Source organism: Protobothrops mucrosquamatus, unplaced genomic scaffold (genome assembly GCF_001527695.2).
Source record: "Protobothrops mucrosquamatus isolate PMUCROS unplaced genomic scaffold, P.Mucros_1.0 scaffold102, whole genome shotgun sequence".
Classification (NCBI taxonomy): domain Eukaryota; kingdom Metazoa; phylum Chordata; class Lepidosauria; order Squamata; family Viperidae; genus Protobothrops; species Protobothrops mucrosquamatus.
This window is the reverse complement of record NW_015386475.1, coordinates 379,990-389,612: the sequence shown is the minus strand read 5'-3', so window position 1 is coordinate 389,612 and position 9,623 is coordinate 379,990.

Genomic DNA, 9,623 nt, shown 5'->3' with positions numbered 1-9,623 from the left:
AATCTTTTGGGTTTGGCATGTCAACATTTCAGAAAATGTTGCTGGTGTGTCACATCACACACATCCTTGGACAACAGAGGCCTCTTTGGAGTCTCCTCTCCAGATCCTCTGGAAGTCGCAAAAGAGGGCCCTGCTTTCATAGGGCCTCTGGAGCCTCAAAAAATTGTGTGAGAATGCTTAGTAATTTTCATACCAGGCTGTACGAGAATAAGGCCTTTTCACGGAATTTCCAGAAGATCCAGTCTGGAGGCCTGGCATGTCAGCAAAAATTCCATGGCAGGTCACCTGGCTGTGACACACATATCATAGGTTTGCCATTACTGACCTAGGGGAAAGTGTGGTAGCTGACCCTTGTAGAGAACCATAAATTGCTTGTGCATATGCGTGTATAGAAAAAAAACAACTCAAAACCATTTATGGGAAATTTAAGCTCCAAGCAGCACAGCCCTTTCCCAACCAGTCACACAGAACAGAATCGGTTTTGCTACTACTAATGCAGAGACTCTGGGGTACCAGTATCTCTCCCCCTTCAGTTTGATAACTGAAAAAAACAAAGAAAAGCCTGCCAGTCATAGTGTAGGTGCCAATGAAGGAGAATATTTGTAGTTCAGGATCGAAATGAGGAGTCCTTGGTGCTCTTTGAGCTTGTTTTCTTGTAGACGTTTCATTACCCTAACTCAGACATGTCAAACACAAGGCCCGGGGGCCAGATGCGGCCCGCGAAGTGGTTTCATGTGGCCCGCGAAGCCATCCTGGAAACAGTGAGGGAATGGCCCCCGCTGCCTTGGCCCTGGCCCAAGCCGGCCAGGAGGGAGCCAATGTACAATTTTCTGGTGCCATGCCTTGGCACTTGCCCTGGTCCCACCCCCTTCTGCCAGAGACCCTCAGATCTGTCCCACTCCTGCCCAGCCCCCCCAGGCACTATTGACGCAAACGATGTAGAGCTAGCCATGCCCACCCGGTAGGCCACACCCACCCAGTAGGCCGCACCCACCCTGGTCACACACCCCCGGCCCCCCCGAGGGCAACCACAATGCTGATGCAGCCCTCAATGAAATTGAGTTTGACACCCCTGCCCTAACTACTGGTAGGTAACATCATCAGTGCTAGTAATGTCTATGTGTCTATGCTGATTCCATGTAATAGTAGACTGCAAATAGACTGCTACTACCACATGGAATCAGCATAGCACACAAGCCAACTAAAGCCCTTCAGAACATCCCAAACAAACTAAAAGACCCAGTAACCTCAGAAAAAAAGAATATGAATCATCTACAACATACAGTGTAAGAACTCCAATAACCACTATATAGGACAAATAGGCAGAAGACTGGCAGAACGCATCCACAAACACCAACTGGCAGTCAAAAGGCATGATGAAAATTCTTTAATTTCACAACATATAGACGGATTTAACCATAGTTTCAATTGGGAAAATGTGACAATCGTAGACCAGCCCAAACCAAAAATACCAGGGAATTTCTAGAATCCTGGCACTTTGACAAATCAGCCATCACTAGGCACATAGACATTAACAACATCTATAGACTATGCAAAAGAGACAACTAGCCCAAAATAGAAAAAGACTCCAGCACCTCCCCACCAGTAATCAGCACTCAGATCAGCATAGATTAACTCCAAGGTCAACTTCAGACCAAAGATCAAGTAAGCAATATCCCAATCAAGAAACTGCCAAAGAGCCATTAGTAAACAGCCCAACCAAAGAATCCCTAAGACCCCCCACCCACCAATACAGATAGGCAAGATTCCAGAATATAAATTGACAGCAAACAGCACTCCTTATTAGCACTGATGATGTTACCTAGTTAGGGTAATGTGTAGGTGACTTGGAAGTTATAAAAGAATTACTCACTTGTTTCATTAATCTGGCACTGGATTATCAGGGACATATTTTACTCATAATTCACACCAGATTGAGTCAGTCATCTTCTGCACTATAAGCATATCCTCTGAGGAGCCATTTAGTACCAACCTGACCTGCAATAGACCCCAAGCTTAACTGTGCATAGGCTTGAAATCAACACCAGAAATCCCTTTTCATTAGGTTAAGAACTGTTGCTATGCAAGTGTAAACTACCTCTTCTAAACACTTTGGGAAATATTTTATTGAAAGGCACTGTGTTGACTACTGAATTTTAGCCAATAAAATAAGAAGGAGCACACGGGAGCAAAGAAAATCTCCAGCAGAAACTGTAGGTTTCGAACTTCTTCTTTCAGTTAAACTGGTGTCCTTGATTATGCACTGTAAATATTTGAGTGATTACATTTCAAGTAACTTTTAAAAATGAGTTTGTTGAAACCTTAACATACCAAGTGAAGAGAAGGCTGGGATTTGGAAGTAAAACTTGTATTCAGTTGTCTGAGTCTATGTTACTCATTAAAGAAGGAAATAAGAAATAAAAGAAAGGAAAAAGAAATAAAAGAAGCCAGATGATACCTTATACAAAATCAGGATATGGGAAGTCAGCCCCCCCCCGAAGGAAACATTAAAAAGGGAGAATATTATGTTTCCTCAAAGAATCTTAAAAGAGGCAGAAAAGCATGCCCAGTTTTCTTAATAGCCCCACGTCTCCCTCCCCTGAGCAGAAATCAGCCCTGTAGAAATGCAGATATAAATAATCCAGGAAGGTTGGAGGCCCCCAGCTAGAAGTTTAGGAAGACACCTAAAATCTACATATCCCATCCAAACTTTGAGACAGGACATAACAGGATTAACCCACAGATGCCAAAGGGCACACTCAGACTCAGGTCAAAGTTCATGCCACAGGAATTCCTTCAAACAAAAGGCTCCAGAGGGTATAAAAACCCACTCCCTACATGTGCTCTCTCTCTCTTTTCTTCCAGAGCCATCTTCCTGTCTGGCTCTTATCTTCAATAAACTGCAACCTTCTTCCTAAAGCAGTCGCCATGTTGTTTATTCCCGGCTTGGATTGAACCACGATGAAGACTTTTCCTTCAACAAGGACTAATTGAAAATTTTTTAAACACATGAATAAAACCTCAGAAGGGTCTATTGAAGCCATGTAAAAACATCAAGAGACCATGGGAACCTGTAACTTGATTTTTTTATTTTCGTCAAGAGCAGTCAGAAAATGTAAAGTTTCCATTTTAGCGTAAGCTGTGATTTCAGTCATGTTTTTGAGCAGGGCTATATGATGTATAACAACAAATGCCCGTATTTCTGCTGATTTTAATAGTTCCTATTCAAACACGCTCAGCAATCTTTAGTTTATAGCTAGGATACACAATGGAAAATGCATTAAAAAAAACAAAAATGAAGAGCTCTTCGAATTAGAAACGGGTACAATACAGGGGTTGTTCCCGGCAAACAGAATTGGCAGGGATATATAGATAAAATATAGGTAAAGTCTGAGTATCTAATCCGGCCCGGATTTCCTTCAGCAAGGTTAAGAGTTCTAAAGAAAGCCTACTTCAACTTTAAATTTGAGTCGAGGAAGGCCGTGGGTGCCTTTTCCACCCTAGTCCCATACCGGCAGCAGCAGCCGCGGCAGCAAATCGCTCGCCAGCCGCTAGCTGTCGCACTGGTTCGGATCTGCGCTGCGGCTGCTTCGCAGGGATCTGGTGCTCCTGGGCGGCCGCTCGGTCGTTCTTATTTGGCAATTACGCGCAGGGCGGCGGAGTCGTCAGGCAGCATCCGGAGTCGTACCGTGGCCGAGCAAAGGAAGTAACGCAGCTACGGCAAAGGCCGAACGGCGCGATCCCCGAGCTAGCTGTTGGCGGTCGGGCGGGATGAGGGGAGCAGCCATGTTGGCGAGGGGTATAAAGTGACTCTTTGAGCCGGGAAAAAACCGGGCAGAACAGGAAGCGTGCTTGGGGCGGCGGCATTAGCTGGCGGGGGCTCGCTTGCGGAAGAAGAGGCAGTGGCGGTGCAACGGAGCCAGCGAGGAGGGAGCTCGGAAGGCTAAGGCAGGACGAGGACCGCCCCGGTGCGGCAGAGATTCGGCGCGGCTCCTGCTGCTGGTGAGTTCAGGGCTGCTCATTGTCTGCCGTGCGGGCAGTCAGGGGCCTGGCCCGAGGCAAGAGGGCGACGGCGCTGCTTCCTTTCAGCCCGGAGAGGGAGCAAAGTGGTGGGGTGCGTTTTGAGCGATCTGTACAGGTCTCCGGTGGCTGGAGATGTGCTTGGGAGAAATTGGAGAGGCGGAAGGACGACGTCGGTGAAGGATCTACTCTTTTGGCACGTGTGAGTGGGTGGGCTTTTTAAAATTCGGGCTCTGCTGAAATCGAATATGGTACCACCGTAACAAAAAAGAGCTTTAGATCTCCCACTTCGTTTGTCGCCCACTATCCTTCCCTTGGGGGTACACGGGATAGGATACTCCAGACCGGATGGTAATTGCGCATGAGGGATAGGACGTGGTGAGAAGGGATTTCTTGGCTTTACAACATTTCGCTTATGTTTTCGGTTTTCATTCCTGGATGGGAGGAAGGACAGGGGTTTAATAGTAAAGAATTGATTGCCCTGATTTAAACTATTTCTGCTTTCCGGGCTCTGTGCATCGGTTCACCGAGAGAATTCAGATTGCTGGCAAACGGCTTTTCAGCTAAGTGTCAATTCTGCAAAGCTGTGCAGGGATGAAGTAAGGAACACCATATTAAATATTGTTCGTTCTCTCTCTCTCTCACACACACACACACCGTTTTGATAATCATCAATCACTATCTGATGTTGAGGAATAAGATTTGATATGTGCATACCATGGGTCCTCTAAAATCTGCTTTGTATTTTATTTCTCAGAAGATGGTAACCGGTTTTTTTCCTGACAGTTTCCCTGTATCTTATATTTTGACAACATGTTTAAAATATCTATACATTTATATTTCTATTTACTTCAACAAGCCATTTTGAGAATGCTTTAGCCCTATCTTCTCACTGAATCTTTCCCCTCTCTTTAGGTTCCTCCTAAAGCACTCTTAAAATGACAGGATAATAAGGCGTACACTGACCCTGAATCTCTTCCCTTTTAGAATTGGTATTATCACAGATTCTGCATAAACAAAACAGCTTATTTTGTGGAAAGCAATGCAGTGTAGTGTTTTCAGAAATGAATTAGATCCTTTTTGCTCCCTGGCTAGCCTTATTCTTCTTGCAAAGACTATTCAAGTGGCTTAAAACACATTTGGCATCTTGTTTACAACAGCTACTATTTGCCAGTGTTCAGTGGGCCATAAGGATGAGACAAGACAGAAGATATAGCCAAATCATTCTGTTTGTACTTTTTTAACCCTTATTTTTGTTACATGGTGCAAGTATATTGTGTAAAAGTATACATCTGGATGTGCACAGTTCGTAGTGAATATGAAATGATTTGAAAAATTATTGTTAACTAAAGGGGAACATCAAATTTCTGTTCAAAGTTTATTCTTTAGTATTTCTACCTTTAAAAAATAGCTCCATAGGTTATTTCAAAATAGTTCAAATGCTTTTAGCGTAGAAAAAAGGCAGATAAAATACATAACATTGTACAGGGCATTACGAAAGCAGACAAGCAGTTTATTATTTCTTATTACAATATACATTGTGCCCTTTCTTTGGGAGCTCAAGGTGGTGAAGATGGGTGTTGCCTGTTATTTCTTTCTCCCAACAATTACTATATGGAGGGAGGTTGGGTTAAGAAATAATGACTGGCCAGTGGAAGTAGCTATGTACTGTTACAAAGCTGTGACTGGCTGTAACTGCACCCTTTTTACAACCCTTATTCATTTTGCATAAAGTAAAAGCATTGAGTGCTATGAGCTTCACACTTAAACTTTGTCACTGAGCAAGGATCTGAATTCATCTTTTCAAAACTGCATCTATTATTTGTTGCAGTGTAGTGGCCTTTTGCCATTTTTTCTTCCATTTATTGCAACATTAAATGTGCAAAAATATTTTTCACTAACTGGTCTAAAGCTCTAAAAGCTCACAATTTGTTTTCTTCAACAGCAGACAATGATGAGAAGTGAAGGATAAAATTCTCAAATTACACAAAAAATACACAGTACTTTTAAAAAATGAAAAGTAATTAATGGTCAACATTTACTATTGTAAGTCCCATATTTGTTTAGGATTAATGTAAGTAAAAAGACATGATTTAATGGTTAGCTCAGTGCCATCCTATGCATGTTTATTCAGAGAAGCTTATTCCCCAGTAAAAATGTTTTGAATACTTTCCTGTTAGTGTTGTGGATGATTAATTTACAGGATAATTTATACACATCCACTTAAAGCTCTATTTATTCCCAAGCAAGTGGATTCAGACTTGCAGACTCAGGTTGCTAAAGAAAATATATGAACTCACATTGATTGGGTCATATTTCATTTCATTGACTAGTTTTGCCTGCTTATTTTTACTTTATTTCATTCATCTTAATCTCTTGCATTATTTTCTAAAGCTTCCTTACCTTTCTGAAACTCACATATAATTTATTTTTGTGTGCATCTGATTATCCTATGTTTCCTTTCTCATTTTAATCTTGCCCTTTTTCTTTGTGATCTCTAAAGGGGCAGCAGAATCTATTTGCCTCATTCCCTTTTGGTAGCTGCATCTCCCTGATGAATTACATTTTTCTTGTAGGATGGCTTTCATGACTAACCTAACTAGATATATGCAATCCAGATTCTTGCACCTTTCTTGGGTTGTTGGAAACATTTGGAATTGTGAGATAATATATGGATACGTTCCCAAAATGACTGCAGTGGCAATCTGATTTTGCCCAAAGACAAACTGATGAGACTATTATCTTTTTCCCTTTCCAGTATCTTTGGGTGCTTTTTATCTTGGCAATGCTCTTTTTCTTTTTTTCCAGTTCCTTTCCAGTTAGAGCACTTCTTGCATTTACATTTTACAAGAATGCCTCCTGGTCTTGTACAGGCATCCAAAGCATTTTTAATATGATTATGCATTTGGTTTTGTAATGTGCCACATTTCCATTTCTTAATGTTAATGACATGCTTTCAATAGTCTAAATATGCCCAATTTCCCCCTCTTTGTAAAGTTGAGGATCCTTGAAACAGATTCTAAAATGCATACACGACACTATGGAGTTGTTAAGCCATATGCCAGTGATCATAAATGTGAATATTGCCTTCAGCAAAATGGGAGCATTGCTTTGTAGTGGTTCCAGATCTAGGTCTCAGACAAATATCTTAGAAGGCTGTAAAAATTGATGGCATTAAATGTTGCAGAGAGGTGCACCATAGCTAACAATGAGATATAAACTACGTCCAATATCAGGCTGGTTTCATGAATAAAATTGTTTATAGGGTAGTCAGGTGTAAGAGATTGAAGCAGTGTATAGGGTTGTTGTAAGCTAGAATTCAAAACAATCCAGATTATTTCATACAAATGCAACTTACAAGATTTGTGTTGTAGATATTGTGTAAGTGAAACTTTTTTTTGGGTGTAATGCTCAGTACAGTTGAACAGCTGCATAAAACAAAATTCTTTCTTTGATGGAATTCATCTTGTTAGAATATTTCTCCTACCCCCTCTTCTAAACTAAAGGATATGGGTGTTTCCTCTAAATGCTTTGTAATGTAAAAATTTTACTCCCATTATTATACACTGACTTATGATTTAGTGTGATATTTGAACACAGCTTTTGATTGACAATCATAAGAAAAACCTACGGATAAATAAAACGCATGTTTTTCATATGCTGAATTCAGTTCTAAACCTGTGAAGTATTTTTACAGATTTTAAGTGAACAACATGTTAATTTAATCATGCTTGAAATATAAAAAGTAATATTGGAATACTGATTGCTTTAGGAACTGACACAAAGCAATGGCTGTGTTTAAGTTTGATATTTATAGTAACTAATAATTTTGTTCTTTTTTCATTTTATTGAATTCTCTTTTGAGGAGGGTTTGTTTATGATGTCATATATCATATTGCTTATAAACAAAAATGACAGATGAAAATTTGATTATGTTAGTGCTTTTTAATTTCTTCAGTGAAATATTTCAGGCAATAACTTATATTTGCTTTTTCTTGACCAGTTTTTCAGACTCTAAATTTCCTTTAAATTCTCTTTATGGACAGCACAAGTTTTCTTAACTGAATATCCCTTTATAAACTATTCTGCTTTCAAACATTTTTCTTCACTTATTTTCCCCATTTATGTTTTGCTGATACATTGTGCTTAATACTTTGAATTTATATCATGTTGTTTATTTGGACGTATTTTTATAATGTTTTCATATAATAAGTATTAGGAGATACACTAAAGTGGTTAATCAGCTTACCATATAGCACAGTAATAGTTAATTACCGCTGTAGATGGTACCACAACATAATTAGAAGTAGTAAACTTCGATTTCTAATTTCTTATCTGAAAATTATTTCTTTTTCTTTGAATATTTGCTCTTAATGGAGTTCTCAAAATTTAAAGAACTGTAATCTCATGGACTGCATTTTGATTGGCAAGTCTCATCACACAGAATATTCTTCAATTCATTAAGGCAAAGAAACAAGCTAAATGCTACTTTCTCCTGTTTTTGTGCCTTCTTACGTTTATCTGACTATACCCTGCTCTCACTTTTTGAACCTTATTCCAATTTAAATAGGTTGTTCAACCTTTACCCTCATACTATAGTTCATTATGATGACAAATTTGTTCCTGCAAGTCCTGATGAATGTTGCAAAAGGCAACAGGATACCACAATGAACAATTTATCTATATTACTGACATTTGGCTGAATCCATATGTTCAGTGGTCGTATAACTGTCTATGGCTTTAGGCTACCAGTGTAGAATACTACAATTAAATCTCATTAAGAAAATCAGACAACCACCTTGCAAATTCTAAATTAAGCTGTGAGAGTTTAGTTTGTTTATTGACCAATTTTCCCCCCCACCCGCCATACATACATACACACACATGCTTGCACCAAGCAGAATGAATATCATCTTTCTGAATCCCAGCTAGCTTTCTCTTTTTCTTTTAACTTTCTGCTATTATTTGCTTATCTTTTTTATTGTAATAAGTTTCTCCTTTTCTTTTGAAACAGATCAGTATTCTAGCTGGCATGGTGCAACCTATCATTTGAAATTATGTTGCAGGGTTTATTATGGGCTATTATTGTGCAGATAAGGATGATGATATATCTAAATTAAAATTATCAAAATCTCACGCAAGAATCTCTGTCTTGTGACATTTTAGCCATTCTGAAATATTTATTTTTAAAATAAATAGTCTAATAATGTGGCAGATACTATGGCATTCATGGTGCTTCTCCTTTTTTTAGTTTCTTAGTTCTGCCTTGTGCAAGTGATTGCCTCCAGGAGTGTTAGGAGGGGCACCAATGATCTAAAGATGGTAAGCGCAACTGAACAGTCATAGCTCTCCTCCATTATGTGTATTGTTGCATTATATGCTTGTAAAAAAGGGCAGGGCTTCAATCACCTGGTTGTACTCAGCATTTTGACATATTTGACCCCTCCCCCATGGCAGATACAGTACCTGTTTTCCTCTTCCAGTGAGGTCTATAGCTAAACAAGAATTTAAACCATGAGCCTTGGTCCAATTTTATGTTTTTTCTTTCATTATCTATTGTTTTTCCAAAGTGAGTTGACATGCTCACACAGTATTGTTCATTT